At 37.1% G+C, this 16,752-nt stretch overlaps 1 protein-coding gene across 2 annotated transcripts in view; it reads left to right on the forward strand.

Annotated features, from left to right (window-relative positions):
* Positions 1 to 11,976: 11,976 nt before the first annotated feature.
* The window catches only part of CDC42SE2 (CDC42 small effector 2), a 268,487-nt gene continuing 263,711 nt past the window's right edge, over positions 11,977 to 16,752 (forward strand). Inside the window, exon 1 of one of the 2 annotated variants that reach the window (XM_053702380.1) lies at positions 11,977 to 12,343. The gene's annotated coding sequence lies outside the window, so the exon portion shown is untranslated. Of the gene's footprint in view, positions 12,344 to 15,363; positions 15,487 to 16,752 lie in introns of those variants that run through there. The other variant, XM_053702381.1, reaches the window with a different exon arrangement.

Here is a 16,752-nt window from a genome sequence, read left to right on the forward strand (position 1 = left end):
CTTTTAAAGTGCTTTTTTTAACATAAGATTTCTGATTAATTTATTTACATCAATTAAAGTCTGAAAGAGATTGAAGTTTTAACTTAAAACAAAATTTACAAAGAAAAATAAGCACCAAGTATGCACAATTCAATCAATACAGATATCTGCCAACAAGTTACAAATTAAGCATCTGTAAGGAGAGATATATATTATAACATACTATTATATCCTTCAAAATATTATAGGCTTCTATAAAGCTTCAGGTTTCACATACCCCTAATGCGAGAAGTCATATAATCTAACCTCCAAACTATACAAAGATTACCCAAAAAGCCTTTTGCAATTACTGACCAGTCTCAGGAGGATCATATAGCTGCAGCAGCATAAACCCTTTCAAATATACACAATGCAGCACATATACCATCAAATGAATTAGGGGTGCCTTAATTAGTAGAAGTAGGGGAAATGTTTAAGGTGATAACTAATAAACCTGTTATTTTGCCCTCTAAGATATTATAGGCCACTCTTGGGCCTCATGCTACTCAGGTACACAATGTGAGGGTTTCAATAGAATGATCTTTATTCTGGCGTCCTAACCATCTAAAGGCCCCTCTTGGGCCTTACACAATTATGTTCAAACATAGGAGGTGTATGTACTTACAACAGCTAGTGCCTAAGGAAGGGCAGAGACTCCATAACTCTGCCTAAGTTTGCAGAGGGTTTCAGTCACCCCTATCTGCAAAGTTTCCATGTAAGGGGGGGTGGGTTACATAGTGAGATGAAAAATACATATATTGTGCCATCGACATTATTAGCAAGTTAGTATAGCAAGTCCAGATAAATAAGGGGGTTAGAAGAAAAGTAGTAGAATAAGCATCCATAATATGTTGCATCAATATAGGGGAGGGGAGCATGCTTATGACTATAATTTCCTACACCTCCTTAGAAGACAAAAATAATCTGGACAGATAGGCTCAAAATGTTCAATTCTTTATCGCTGAGTTGGTGTGAAGACAGATTGATAACTGTTTTTAGCTGTATTTTGTCTATGACCTCCCCCTCCTTGGTGGGAGAGGGTTTTTGCTGTTGTTGTTTAACAGTTTTTTACCTGTCTACTTGGAATAAAGTTTGTTTTATGAATCCCTTGGAGGTGCTCCTTCTCTTTGCCTTGTGAAAATTTACACGTTGGAACACACGGTGAGCACTCGCTGGGATTGGTTCCCCTGCATAACACTGATACTCCCACTTGGTCACATGACCAAAGGTTACGCGCTGACATCAGAGCCATACACAGTCAGCTAGAGGGAAGAGAACGGAGGCTGAACGCCAAACACAGGTAACCGGACGTCTGCAAAAAGTAGAGTCTCCGCAAAGATCTTCTGGTAAGACCAGATGAAAAGGACTGTGGGGATGAAGTCCGGGAAGTGAATTCTGGCCGTGAGTAATTGTTCCCGTTTGATTGCTGATTTCTACTGTGTTAAAAGCTTTTGTCTTGTTGTAAACATCAACAGTGGCGTTCCTTGCTGGATACAGAGAGGTGCACGTGAGCGTGTCATCTAGGCATTGGCAGTGGGAGTCTCTGATAAGATAAGATACCAATATGATATGAACTATCACATTTATGTGAAAGAGTTTGCAAGCAGGTGCTAAGCATTGTGGCATTTATGTTTTACTGTAAATATATCACATTCCAATGTTCTGCACAAAGGGGAATATGTTCTATGTATTTTTAAATTGATATTCCTATACAGGTGGCCCTCGTTTTGTGCCGGTTCAATTTGCGCCATTTCAGAATAACGCCCTTTATTTTCACACAGCACATTGATTAAAATAAGGGCAGTCCAGTAGGTGGAGCTGTCCGATTGTGTTGCAAGTCAAGCAGGCTGAAATTAATCCGTGTGAACAGATCAGACCTGACCTATCGAGCAGCTTTCAAACCAACAAGATCTAGCAGCCGTGAGGGAAACTTCCCTTTCTTCTTCCTTCCCAGCTGCTTGAGGTGAGGGTGCCTATAAATGAGTCCAGACTGGAATGCATAGAATAGCTGCAGACCCGATATTAGCTAAAAGTGTATGCTACTGTTTTAATGCAGAGACCTTTTTGCAGAAAAATGCAAGTAAAAAAATGTTTTTGTTCATTAAACTTAGTTTGATGATGCATTCTGTGTTGTGTGATTATTTGATACTGTTTATAATGCTGTTTAGCATTTACAGTCTTCATTTCAAAGCTTTAGAAATAATGTATTATAGGTTACTTATGTCAATTTTGAGAGGGGCCTGGAACCTAACTCCCTCACTTCCCATTGACTTACATTGTAAACTGGGTTTCAATTTACAACGGTTTCTATTTACAACCATTCCTTCTGGAACCTAATCCCGGCATAAATTGAGGGCTACCTGTATATATATATATATATATATATATATATATATATGCATATATCTAGACCAATATATGATCATGTATATATAAGTATTAATACATATTTGTGCAAATATCTATCAGATATATATTTAAATATCTCTTTAAGAATAATAGAACATATTCTGCTATGTGCAGAACATTAGATAATGAAATATGCAATATTATCTTCTTATGTTACATTTTTAAATAACCCTAATCTAGTTTGTGCAACTTGTGGGTGCTATTTTCCCCCCAACTTTTTCAGCTCCATTGAAGTCTATTAGGGAATGTGATTTTGCATTTGCAACTTCTCAAAGTATGTTTGTTACCGTGACATTACAAACATGAGAGAGCAAACTTTTTAATTTTAACTCGTAATACGAGTGGGAATCTTTGAGCGCAAAAAATTACTTCTAGCAGTTTTAATGCTTAAACATGAGTGCAAACTACCGCTCCATTCGTAATCTAGCCCATAGCTGATATTTCTATGTAGGGTCGCCAGCTGTGCTTCATAAAAATACCAGACGACCTATAGGTGATTGGTTATAGTTCTATCAGCCAATCGGAATTAAGGTAGGAAAAATCTGATTGGCTGATTTAATCAGCCAATCAGATTGAACTCGCATTCTATTGGCTGTTCCGATCAGCCAATCGGATTGAACTTCAAATAAGATTTGCCAAATACTTGGTTGCCAGTAACACATGTACGTAGTAGTGATGTGATCCCCTTGGCTGCCAGCGGTACACACTCAACAATGATTGAACACCCTCATGGTTGTCTGTATATAATAGAAAATGCACAGTGTAACTTATTTTTGAGCCATATTTCTAATGCATAAAGGTATAGAAGGCCCTTTACATTTAGCTTACAGGGGTCTTTTAAAATACTGGACATTTAAGTGTCCTGTATTTTTGTACAGATTTTACTGGACAGCCAGCTAAAATACTGGACTGTCTGGTTTAATACTGGACGCCTGGCAACCCTAATTATGACCTATTATTCAGGAATATACTAGCTAGAAGGCCCAAATATCACTTTAAAAAAAAAAAATAGGAATTTGAGAAATATTTTAGCACCAAGTAAGTTACAACCTATTCAAAATGTGGTTTACACCAACTAAGGGTGCACCTAAGTGCCATATGCACACCTGCTGCATGTGTTACCACAAACACAAAAATATACATTTTTTAACTACAGTGAATTTATGGAAGTTATGGAATTTAAGGTTTATGAAACCCAAAATTCAGATTCAGAGAGAGCATACAATTTTAAAAAAAAGTTTCCAATTTACTTCTATTATCAAATTTGCTTTGTTCCCATGGTATCCTTTGCTAGGTAGGTGTCTGGAGGTCGGCTCCAATGCTTACATTCCTGTTTTTCAAATAAAAATAGCAAAAGAATGAAGAAACATTCATAATAAGAGTAAATTAGAAAGTTGCTTAAAATTGCTTGCTCTATCTGAATAATGAAAGAAAGTGTTTGGGTTTTGAGTCCCTTTAATGTAAAAGGTTGAATATATGAATATATATATATATATATATATATATATATATATATATATATATATATATATATATAAATATGAAAGTGAAAAATTATTATAAAAACAGTGCACTGATTAAATACCAGTCTGTTATGCAGTGGTGGAGAACAAATAATATGTTATATGACATCTAATTAAACAGTGAATAGTCTAATTAAAGAGTCCTTTATCTTGTTCTTGCAAATATAATAAATAGGTCATTCAGGTTCACAACAGGTAGAGATTGGCCTTCTTACCAGATGTTACCTCAATCATATGAGGTAATGTATAAGCTCCACTCTACCGTTCGATAAGTTCTGCCTGTATCCCTTTATTGTGGTTGCCCCAACTTGGTTCTTGCACTCTGTTGGAATATTTTGTAAGCTCTTGCTTGTATGGTAGAACTTTTCAACCCTTCTTTTCTCCCTCTTTAATAGTTGCTTGGTATGCTCCAGGAGTATGTTTTTAAACGAATTCTTGCAGCAGTGTTTTCATAGGTAAAAAGGGAAAGAAAATCACATAGCGTAACTCTGTCTTACAAGTGATATTTATTTATATACATAAGAAGATACGTTGCACTTGCAATAAAAAAACTCAATCCTTAATGAGGTAAGCTTTAAAACATATACATAAAAATATTCAGGGGTATATCCCCTATAGAAGATGATTGCTGTTTAGAACAGTGTGTCGTTCTGTTACGGTTATAACTTCCACTGATCACCTTAACATTTCATTCACTCTTATAGATATACAAACGTTTTGTGTCTTATGTTGTATATATATATCACAATAATACGGGTGATGTCTAAACTCTGCTTGTGAGCTATACAAGTAAAATCCTGTGTTCGGTAAAACAGTCCGATCTGCCAAACATATGTTTACCACTATAAACGTTCAATATTTTGCTACTTACTTGCTGCCAAATTGCCGGTCTCTTAAGATGTACACCCACTTGTCTGTAGTCCTTAGACGTTTCGAAGTTCTTAAATAACTTTGTCAGAGGAAAATTGTGATACGTATATATATATATATATATATATATATATATACACACACACACACATATATATATATATATATATATATATATATATATATATACACACACACACACACACTATGAGTAAAGAAGGACTAAATGACATACATTACTGTCACTTTAAAGAAAGGGAAATGTGCACACAAAAACGTTTTATAGAGAACAAAGTTCCTCTCATGTTTATTTGCTGCAACTTGCAGGTGTCAGAATTGGATATCATTTACAAGGATAAAAGTGATATATGTGACATACAAATAAGCAAACAGTATGAAAACAAAACAAACATATATACAAAAGAAATTGGAGCAAATTCAGGAGGATACTAACTCCCAAGGTAAAGAGGCTAATACGGTAAATATGTATACAAATAATAGCAAACAAACTTCTGCTAATTAAGCTGGCCAGCTAACTACCGTAAACAGACCAAACATGGGGGTACCTCCTAAAGCGTCCACCTTTGTGCTACTCCAGAGAGAGCTGTATAATGGAGGCTGGTAAACAGTTAGTAGAAAAATGTCTGTGTCATGCCATAAAGCTGTACCAACAAACTGCCTGCATGCTCCTCTCCTTGGAGCTTCCAAAGCTCATAGCAGTGATGTCACAGTAAGGGTGTGTCAGCAGCCATACACACCTCTCCTCCAATCGGTGGAATCTCAATCTCTCTGCACAAATCACAACAGAGCCCGTCCTGGCTCAAACAATTGTGATACAAAAGACTGTAGATTAGTGCAAGCACATAGGTAGATCGTCAAGCTGAGAGCAAAGCATGGCTATCTCAACTCTTGCAGTGTACTCCGTTCAATACACACTTGCTTGGCGGGGTAAAACCAGACACATTTCTCAGGTCACTCCTGGATATCCGGAAGACTCCTCCCACCAGCTTCACAGGACACTGCAAACTCACAGACCTCACACGATGCAAAGTCAAATGTCCCAATTTTCAATAAGAGTAATGAACACAGATGTTAGCAGTGTCCACATACAAGCAACACATTCAGTGTCCAGGTAAACACACTTGGTGCCAACGTCATCAGCGTTTCACCCCCACAAAATCTCATGTGTGTCAGGGGCTTCCTCAGGGCATGATTAGTAACTCAGAACCACCTCCTTTTATAGCACCTGTCTGTGCTCAGGTGATCCACCTCTTAATTACTTAAAGTGAACTTACATATCATGCTGCAACTTATGCATAAATGCAAAGAACAAAGTTATACCCAGGTTAAACACATACTATAAACAGATTAAACAATAGCAACATTATTACTAGTGCACATTAACACAGCTATATGTCTATCAACTGCTGACACATACATCACAAAGTGATATGGCACTCACTCTCATAAATTCAAAGTGTTAGAAAGGAGAGGTACTTATATTTTTTACGAAAAGTTTCAGGTAACTAACTTATGGAATAAAAAACTTAGGCCTAGATTTAGAGTTTGGCGTTAGCCGTGAAAACCAGCGTTAGAGGCTCCTAACGCTGGTTTTAGGCTACCTCCGGTATTTGTAGTCACTCAAAAAAGGGTCTAACGCTCACTTTTCAGCCGCGACTTTTCCATACCGCAGATCCCCTTACGTAAATTGCGTATCCTATCTTTTCAATGGGATTTTTCTAACGCCGGTATTTAGAGTCGTGTCTGAAGTGAACGTTAGAAATCTAACGACAAAACTCCAGCCGCAGAAAAAAGTCAGTTGTTAAGAGCTTTCTGGGCTAACGCCGGTTCATAAAGCTCTTAACTACTGTACTCTAAAGTACACTAACACCCATAAACTACATATGTACCCCTAAACCGAGGTCCCCCCACATCGCCGCAACTCGATTAAATTTTTTTAACCCCTAATCTGCAGACCGCCACCTACGTTATCCTTATGTACCCCTAATCTGCTGCCCCTAACACCGCCGACCCCTATATTATATTTATTAACCCCTAATCTGCCCCCCACAACGTCGCCGCCAGCTACCTACACTTATTAACCCCTAATCTGCCATCCGCACGCCGCCGCCAGCTACATTATCCCTATGTACCCCTAATCTGCTGCCCTATCATCGCTGACCCCTATATTATATTTATTAACCCCTAACCTGCCCCCCACAACGTCGCAGCCAGCTACCTACAATAATTAACCCCTAATCTGCCGACCGCAAAGCGCCGCCACCTACATTATACTTATGTACCCCTAATCTGCTGCCCCTAACACCGCCGACCCCTATATTATATTTATTAACCCCTAACCTGCCCTCCCTAACATCGCCGACACCTAACTTCAATTATTAACCCCTAATCTGCCGACCGAATCTCGCCGCTATTCTAATAAATGTATTAACCCCTAAAGCTAAGTCTAACCCTAACACTAACACCCCCTTAAGTTAAATATAATTTTAATCTAACGAAATTAATTCACTCTTATTAAATAAATTATTCCTATTTAAAGCTAAATACTTACCTGTAAAATAAACCCTAATATAGCTACAATATAAATTATAATTATATTATAGCTATTTTAGGATTAATATTTATTTTACAGGTAACTTTGTATTTATTTTAACCAGGTACAATAGCTATTAAATAGTTAAGAACTATTTAATAGCTAAAATAGTTAAAATAATTACAAATTTACCTGTAAAATAAATCCTAACCTAAGTTACAATTAAACCTAACACTACACTATCAATAAATTAATTAAATAAAATACCTACAATTACCTACAATTAAACCTAACACTACACTATCAATAAATAAATTAAATACAATACCTACAAATAACTACAATGAAATAAACTAACTAAAGTACAAAAAATAAAAAAGAACTAAGTTACAAAAAATAAAAAAATATTTACAAACATAAGAAAAATATTACAATTTTAAACTAATTACACCTACTCTAAGCCCCCTAATAAAATAACAAAGCCCCCCAAAAATAAAAAAAATGCCCTACCCTATTCTAAATTACTAAAGTTCAAAGCTCTTTTACCTTACCAGCCCTGAACAGGGCCCTTTGCAGGGCATGCCCCAAGAAGTTCAGCTCTTTTGCCTGTAAAAAAAAACATACAATACCCCCCCCAACATTACAACCCACCACCCACATACCCCTAATCTAACCCAAACCCCCCTTAAATAAACCTAAACTAAGCCCCTGAAGATCATCCTACCTTGTCTTCACCTCACCGGGTATCACCGATCCGTCCTGGCTCCGATATCTTCATCCAACCCAAGCGGGGGCTAGACATCCACTGAAGAAGTCCAGAAGAGGGTCCAAAGTCTTCATCCTATCCGGGAAGAAGAGACGATCCAGACCGGCAACCATCATCTTCCAAGCGGCATCTTATATCTTCATCCGATGAGGACCGGCTCCATCCTGAAGACCTCCACCGCGGACCCATCTTCATCCGGCGACGTCCAACTGAAGAATGACGGTTCCTTTAAGGGACGTCATCCAAGATGGCGTCCCTCGAATTCCGATTGGCTGATAGGATTCTATCAGCCAATCGGAATTAAGGTTGGAATATTCTGATTGGCTGATGGAATCAGCCAATCAGAATCAAGATCAATCCGATTGGCTGATCCAATCAGCCAATCAGATTGAGCTTGCATTCTATTGGCTGATCGGAACAGGATGAAGACTTTGGACCCTCTTCTGGACTTCTTCAGTGGATGTCTAGCCCCCGCTTGGGTTGGATGAAGATATCGGAGCCAGGACGGATCGGTGATACCCGGTGAGGTGAAGACAAGGTAGGATGATCTTCAGGGGCTTAGTGTTAGGTTTATTTAAGGGGGGTTTGGGTTAGATTAGGGGTATGTGGGTGGTGGGTTGTAATGTTGGGGGGGGGTATTGTATGTTTTTTTTTACAGGCAAAAGAGCTGAACTTCTTGGGGCATGCCCCGCAAAGGGCCCTGTTCAGGACTGGTAAGGTAAAAGAGCTTTGAACTTTAGTAATTTAGAATAGGGTAGGGCATTTTTTATTTTGGGGGGCTTTGTTATTTTATTAGGGGGCTTAGAGTAGGTGTAATTAGTTTAAAATTGTTGTAAGATTTTCCTTATGTTTGAAAATATTTTTTTATTTTTTGTAACTTAGTTCTTTTTTATTTTTTGTACTTTAGTTAGTTTATTTCATTGTAGTTATTTGTAGATATTGTATTTAATTAATGTATTGATAGTGTAGTGTTAGGTTTAATTGTAGATAATTGTAGGTATTTTATTTAATTAATTTAATGATAGTGTAGTGTTAGGTTTAATTGTAACTTAGGTTAGGATTTATTTTACAGGTAATTTTGTAATTATTTTAACTAGGTAACTATTAAATAGTTCTTAACTATTTAATAGCTATTGTACCTGGTTAAAATAATTACAAAGTTGCCTGTAAAATAAATATTAATCCTAAAATAGCTATAATATAATTATAATTCATATTGTAGCTATATTAGGATTTATTTTACAGGTAAGTATTTAGCTTTAAATAGGAATAATTTATTTAATAAGAGATAATTAATTTCGTTAGATGTAAATTATATTTAACTTAGGGGGGTGTTAGTGTTAGGGTTAGACTTAGCTTTAGGGGTTAATACATTTATTAGAATAGCGGTGAGCTCCAGTCGGCAGATTAGGGGTTAATAATTGAAGTTAGGTGTCGGCGATGTTAGGGAGGGCAGATTAGGGGTTAATACTATTTATTATAGGGTTAGTGAGGCGGATTAGGGGTTAATAACTTTATTATAGTAGCGCTCAGGTCCGCTCGGCAGATTAGGGGTTAATAAGTGTAGGCAGGTGGAGGCGACGTTGTGGGGGGCAGATTAGGGGTTAATAAATATAATATAGGGGTCGGCGATGTTAGGGCAGCAGATTAGGGGTACATAGGGATAATGTAAGTAGCGGCGGTTTACGGAGCGGCAGATTAGGGGTTAATAATAATATGCAGGGGTCAGCGATTGCGGGGGCGGCAGATTAGGGGTTAATAAGTGTACGGTTAGGGGTGTTTAGACTCGGGGTACATGTTAGAGTGTTAGGTGCAGACGTAGGAAGTGTTTCCCCATAGCAAACAATGGGGCTGCGTTAGGAGCTGAACGCGGCTTTTTTGCAGGTGTTAGGTTTTTTTTCAGCTCAAACAGCCCCATTGTTTTCTATGGGGGAATCGTGCACGAGCACGTTTTTGAGGCTGGCCGCTTGCGTAAGCAACTCTGGTATCGAGAGTTGAAGCTGCGTTAAATATGCTCTACGCTCCTTTTTTGGAGCCTAACGCAGCCTTTATGTGGACTCTCAATACCAGAGTTATTTTTATGGTGCGGCCAGAAAAAAGCCGGCGTTAGCTTTTCGGGTCTTTACCGACAAAACTCTAAATCTAGCCGATAGGTTGCAGTAGATGGATTTGAACTCACAACCTTTGGCTTGGGAAGCAGTTAACCTAACTATTGGGCCACAGCAACGTCAAAGGCAAAATAAGGAATGTGTCTCAGATTAAAAGATGTTAACACATTATAAAAAACAAGCATATTCACACCTTTCATTAAGGCCAGAAGGGAATTTAGTCCCCAGCCTAAAAATCCATTTAGCTTCTTTTTGAAGCAGAACTTTATTATTATCACCACCTCTCCCAGAAGAAATGCCATTATCAATTATTACAAAAGTAAAGGAGTGCACATCAGCATTATGTGCAAGGCAGTTTGTTTGTACAGCTTTATGGCATGACGCAGCCATTTTTCTACTAACTGTTTACCAGCCTCCAATATACAGTTCTCTCTGGAGTAGCACAAAGGTGGACGCTTTTGGGAGGTACCCCTATGTTTGGTCTGTTTATGGTAGTTATCTGGCCAACTTAATTAGCAGAAGTTTGTTTGCTATTATTTGTATACATATTTACCATATTAGCCTCTTTACCCTGGGAGTTAGTATCCTCCTGAATTTGCTCCAATTTCTTTTGTATATATGTTTGTTTTGTTTTCATACTGTTTGCTTATTTGTATGTCACATATACCACTTTTATCCTTGTAAATGATATCCAATTCTGACACCTGCAAGTTGCAGCAAATAAACATGATAGGAACTTTGTTCTCTCTAAAACGTTTTTGTGTGCAAATTTCCCTTTCTTTAAAGTGACAGTAATGTATCTCATTTAGTCCTTCTTTACTCATAGTGTGCATATTATGTCAAAGGGTTGCACTTTAAACTAATTATATTGTGGTATTATCTCCTCCCTCATATCTATCTATCTATCTATATATATATCTATATACACACACATTGATATTGTAATTGTTAAGGATTTCCAATGTTGATTGTATGGGTTTATATGTGATTTAATTGTACATACATACCTTTGCAGAATGTTTTACATATCAACAATACTACCTTAAAAGTAAGTTGTCTTGCCAGAGGAACTTGTAATACCACCTTAATGCATCAACAGTCTGCCGATGTAAGCATGAATGGGTGAGAGCTAAGATGTCACAGGAACAGATACATTATTAAACAATCTGAAGAGGTGTAAGCTCTTGAAAAAGTTTGGAGGTAGCAGAGGAAATGTTTAGCTACACATTATCACTGTGGAACAATTACAGAGCGAGGAGTTGCTGTGAATTCTGCAGTTACTGTATGATCAAACAGTATAAAGTAACTCTAAAGAACGCTCAGAGACTGTGGTTTACTATAGTGAAGCAAATCTTGTACATAGTGCATTTAGCGTCTTTTTATTATTTGTACTGTATCTTAAAGTGCCTTTGAGTAGTGGGTGTACTGTTTTTTTATACATTTTTTAAATTGTGACATTTCAGAGTACAGAATGTCCTTCATTATACCACATACATATATATTTATAAGGGTTGCTAAATAAATAGATATAGAAATATACTGTTAAATCTATACCCAGTGGTTTACTATGGTCATGCTTCTTTTCTCCTATGAAGTGACATATTCTAGTTGTTAGCAGCAGCCATCCTTCCACCTGTGGCCACTGTGTGTAATGCAGGGTGTGAGATGCCCCAGCCCCTGCTTTGTCTCCTCCCCTCTCTGCAGCCGTGATCACTCACTGACTCAGACAGAGGGAGGGGGAATATTTTAAGCCATTCAATAACCCTCCAGCAGCCATCTTCACTTCCTTTTCTCATCACTTCCCCCTATATAGCAAATAAAATTATATCTTAAATCCACTTCTACACAAAATTACTACTGTTTCCCTCCAAGAGAGAGCGTGGAAAAACTCAACGAGGCAAGTACAATAGGGCAGCGTTGGGAATCTGCAGACAGAGGGCTACAGTACCAGGAGAAGCCGGGGAACCTACACATCAGTCATCAGCACCGCTTTTATAATTATTTCAGCAGCGCATCTCATACTGGATGAATCTTAAGGGTGTCTGTGTATGAGGAAGGTGGAGAACAAGAGGAGCATAGAGACAAACGTGGCTCGGTGAGTATAATATTTTCCATCATGTTCATGCTTATTTTAACCCATTGGATGCCAAAGAGTGCTATTGCTATCAGTGTGTTGTCAGCTGTCTAGCCCAGTAACTCATTCTACCACTGATCCAAACAAAACTCTTGTTTATTTGTTACCCACTTTGGAAATGATACATTCTGCTATTAACTGGGATCACCATTACATCTGCTGCTAGAACTGGGGCACTGATGCTGCCTTAGCTTCTCTCAGTGCTAATGGTTACTAGGGAAAGCCACTGTAGATGATGGATGAGATAAAGCCTGACTACATTTTCTTTGGTGTATGTAGTTTTTGTTTTTGAGAAATCATTGGTTTTATATAAATTCAGTACTGATAAGTACTATAATTATGAGGTATGATAATGGTAGTGTGTGGTCTTGGAAAATACAGGTTAACGTTGAAAGCGTTTAGGGAGGGGAAGTGCCCACAATTTTTTTCCTATAAAATTTGCTGAACATGTAAGTTAGTGGCTGTTATCGATTCTAGTGATTTTATAAAATATAAATAGCCATGTTTGGAATTATGTGAAATCATTTTCATATGCAGTTAAAGACATAATGTTGTTGTTTTTTTGGTGTAAGGTTGGTGTACATTAAATTATTATTCAATTAATAAAGCACATTTTAGCAACATAAATGTTGTCATTAACATGAGATATGGCTAATAATTTAAATTAGCTATATTTATAATCTAAAAAAAAAATTAAGAATTTTTTGTAGTCTTTTGCATGTTGGTTTTTTTTTTTGTTTTTTTTTTACATTTGTTATATCCCTGAATTATTTGTTTCTGTACTAGTGACTCCATCAATGATAATGAATGTGGTCCAAGAAGTATAAATTAGCAATGGGGCATAAAATGGGCCAATAAATGACAGAGAAGTACAAACAGTATGTTCTATTGCAGTGTGTTAAAGTATTTTTTTAACCTTTGAACAGAGCAACATGGACTTGCTAATGCCCAGTACATGGGCACTGATTAATAGGTATAGCATGGAGCATATTTGCCAATAAGCAGCTGTGTAGCCAATGACATGGGGCACATGTATGTGATGCGATTACATAATTAGAAATGATAAAAAGGCTATTTTGGCCTTAATTTTTTAAATGACATTTATTAGTGTTTTAAGAGATATATTTAAATTCTGCAGGTGAGTCCAGTTACCTCAGTTGACCCTTTTAGACTATTTTATTAGACTATCGTCTTGAGTAACATATTTTAGTAGTGTTCTATGTGTAAAGAAATGATATAGCCATTGGTTCCTCTCCAATATATGATGTACAATAACGCAAACTAGCATACATTCTTGCTAAAAAAAAAATGTTTTACATCTCTAAAACAATTTGGTCTTTGAAAAAGAAAGAAAAACAAAACATGCAACACACTGTTCTCTCTTGCTCTCTCGCTCTAACTTTTTCGCTCTAACTCTTTTTTGCTCGTTCTCTCGCTCGCTCATTTCTTTCTCTCTCTCGAATTTTGTTTTAACTAGAAACCCCAAAATAATAGTTCAATTTTTTGTGAACAACCTGGGTTGTCCTTGCTGATTGGTGGATAAATTCATCCACCAATAAAAAAAGTGCTGTCCAGAGTTCTGAACCATAAAAAAGCTTAGATGCCTACTTTTTCAAATAAAGATAGCAAGAGAACGAAGAAAAATTGATAATAGGAGTAAATTAGAAAGTTGCTTAAAATTGCATGCTCTATCTGCATCACAAAAGGAAAAAAAATTGGGTTCAGTGTCCCTTTAATAAATTACACTTAGTGGTCACTTTGATACACTTGTACACCTGCTTGTTAATGCAAATATCTAAGCAGCCAATTACGGGGGAGCATCTCAATGCAGTTATGGTCAAGGGGTTTAGATGTTAAAATCAAACATTTGTAATGGGGAAAATGTGATGTAAAGAAACTTTGACCATAGAATGATTGTTGGTGCCATATGGGTGGTTTAAATATCTCAGAAACTGCTGAACTCTATCTGCAGAGAATTGTGCGAAAAACAAAGAAAAGATCCAGTGAGCGACTGTGCTGTGGGTGAAACTACTTTGCTAGAGGAGAATGGCCATAGTAGTTAACGCTATGACAGTAACTAAAATAGCCATGCATTACCACACTGCTATGCAGCAAGGTATCTCTTAAAGTGAATGTAAATTTTGATGCTAAAGTGCCCGGTTTTTAAAACTTTGATTAAAAACAGGGGCACTTTAATTCATCAATATTTTCATTTCACTCCTGTTGTGAAAATAAACTTACTTTTTAATCTTCACAGCAGCTCCAGCTTCCTCCACCTGTTTCAAAGCCTCTTCCTGGGTCTAAAATGAGGTATCTGGCTTCCTCCAATCACAGCAGTGAATCAGACACTGAATCCCCCGGGGGGGAATCTGTGATTGGAGGATGACCTATCAATCATTTCTGACATCAGAAATGGCTTGTGAGGCCGGAGGAAGCAGCAGCTGCTGTGAAGTTTAAAAGGTAAGTTTTTTTTGTCACAACAGGAGTGAAATTTAAATTTTGATGAATTAAAGTGCCCCTGTTTTTAATCAAAGTTTTAAAAACCGGGCACTTAAACATCAAAATTTACATTCACTTTAATGTACAGCATCTCAAACCTTACAGCAGAAGACCACATTGGGTTCCACTCATGTTAGCTAAAAACAGGAAACTGAGGCTACAGTGGGCACATGCTAACCATAACTGGAGAGTAGAAGATGAGAGGTGTCACTAGGTCTGACAATCTGCTGCAGCATGCAGAGCATAGGATCAGAATTTTTCATGAAGAACATGTATTCCTGGATCTATCCTGCCTTGTGTCAAGTGTTCAAGCTGGAGGTGGTGGTGTAAAGGTGTGGGGAATATTTTAATATCAATTGAGCTTTCTTGAGTGTTCTTGCTGACATCCCTTCTAATGGCTACTTTCAGCAGAATAATGTACCATGTCACAAAGCCGATGTCCGCTCAAGCAGGTTCCACAAACATGACAAATTCAATGACCACCAAAGTCACCAGATCTACTTCTAATAAAACATCTGTGCAGTGTGGTGGAATGGGAGATTTGCAGCATGAATGTACATCCAACAAATTTGCAACAACTGTGTGATGCCATTGTGTCAACATTGGTAAGAATCTAAGGAATGTTTCTTTATCTTCTTGTATTCACATTCGCAAAGATTTTAGGCTTCTCAGGGTTACCCAGTATGTTTGCTGCTTGGGTTTTTGCAACCTGTTAGACTGTTTTGAATATGAGCCACTGCCCAATCTCTCTAGTAATATATTTACATAAAATATGGAAAATGTGCTTAAAAGGAAAAGCTGATTACACAAGTTCCTGATACTTTCATAATAAACCTACAATGTTTTGAATACCACACAGTCCCACGTAAGAAATGCTGACTTGCTTGCTGGTAGGGCCATGTAAGCTCTGCATGCTTCTGTCTTTGGGAATGCTTATGCAGCTTTGACAGCTACAGTGACAGCAATTCTTACCATCTATGCAAACTCAAAAGTGAGTGAGTTTGATTTGCATTCAGAACTAGGATGGTTTAGCAATGAATTCATGTTTAGTTTTTTTTGTAAGGTGTCGTAAACTTAAATTTACCTAGAGATGGGTGGCAGAATAGCCCAGCATTTGTATTTATTTATATTATATTTGTAAAGGTTAAAGGGGCAGTGAAGGCAAAATTATACTTTAATGGTTTAGAAAAAGCTTAGACTTAAAAATAAAAATCTCCAATTTACTTCTGCTATCAGACTTGCTTGTCTTGGTATCATTTGTTGAAGGCTAAAACTAGGTGAGCTCATACAACCTCAGGTGCGTGCATGTATCTTTAACATTCTGTGGCAGCATTGTTTACAACATTGGTGGTAGAGCTATATATAGTTTTAAACATTGCTGGCATAGGGTGCTAAAGACGTGCATTTTCCTTAGCTCTTAAAGTGATGGTAAATATATGGGATTTTCAGTCATGACGTATAAAATACTTCATGCTGAAAGCTCCTTTATTTGTTTGCAACATTCGCCGCACTAAGCTGCTAAGGCAGCCCATGGCAGAACACGTTTCCACCTCTTAGCCAATAGTCGTGCGGAAAATCTATGTAAATGTTTTATCTCAATCATGATATATATATATATATATATATATTTAAAAATGGTTTTATATTCTTTTAAGTATCTTTTGGCAGTTGTGCAGCCTGTCAAATACAGCTTCTATGTTTGAAATTATTTTTTATTTTTTTTACATCTAATATTCTGTTTCACTCTCTTTATTGTTTCTAATTTCATATCTCTCTCTATATTCTTGTTTTTCCCAAAACCCTTTTGTGCATGTGTAATTTCTGTTTTGATATGTTTGTGCTGTTTGAAAAGACCTACGGTAATTACTCCC

Source organism: Bombina bombina, chromosome 2 (genome assembly GCF_027579735.1).
Source record: "Bombina bombina isolate aBomBom1 chromosome 2, aBomBom1.pri, whole genome shotgun sequence".
In the NCBI taxonomy this organism is placed as follows: Eukaryota; Metazoa; Chordata; class Amphibia; order Anura; family Bombinatoridae; genus Bombina; species Bombina bombina.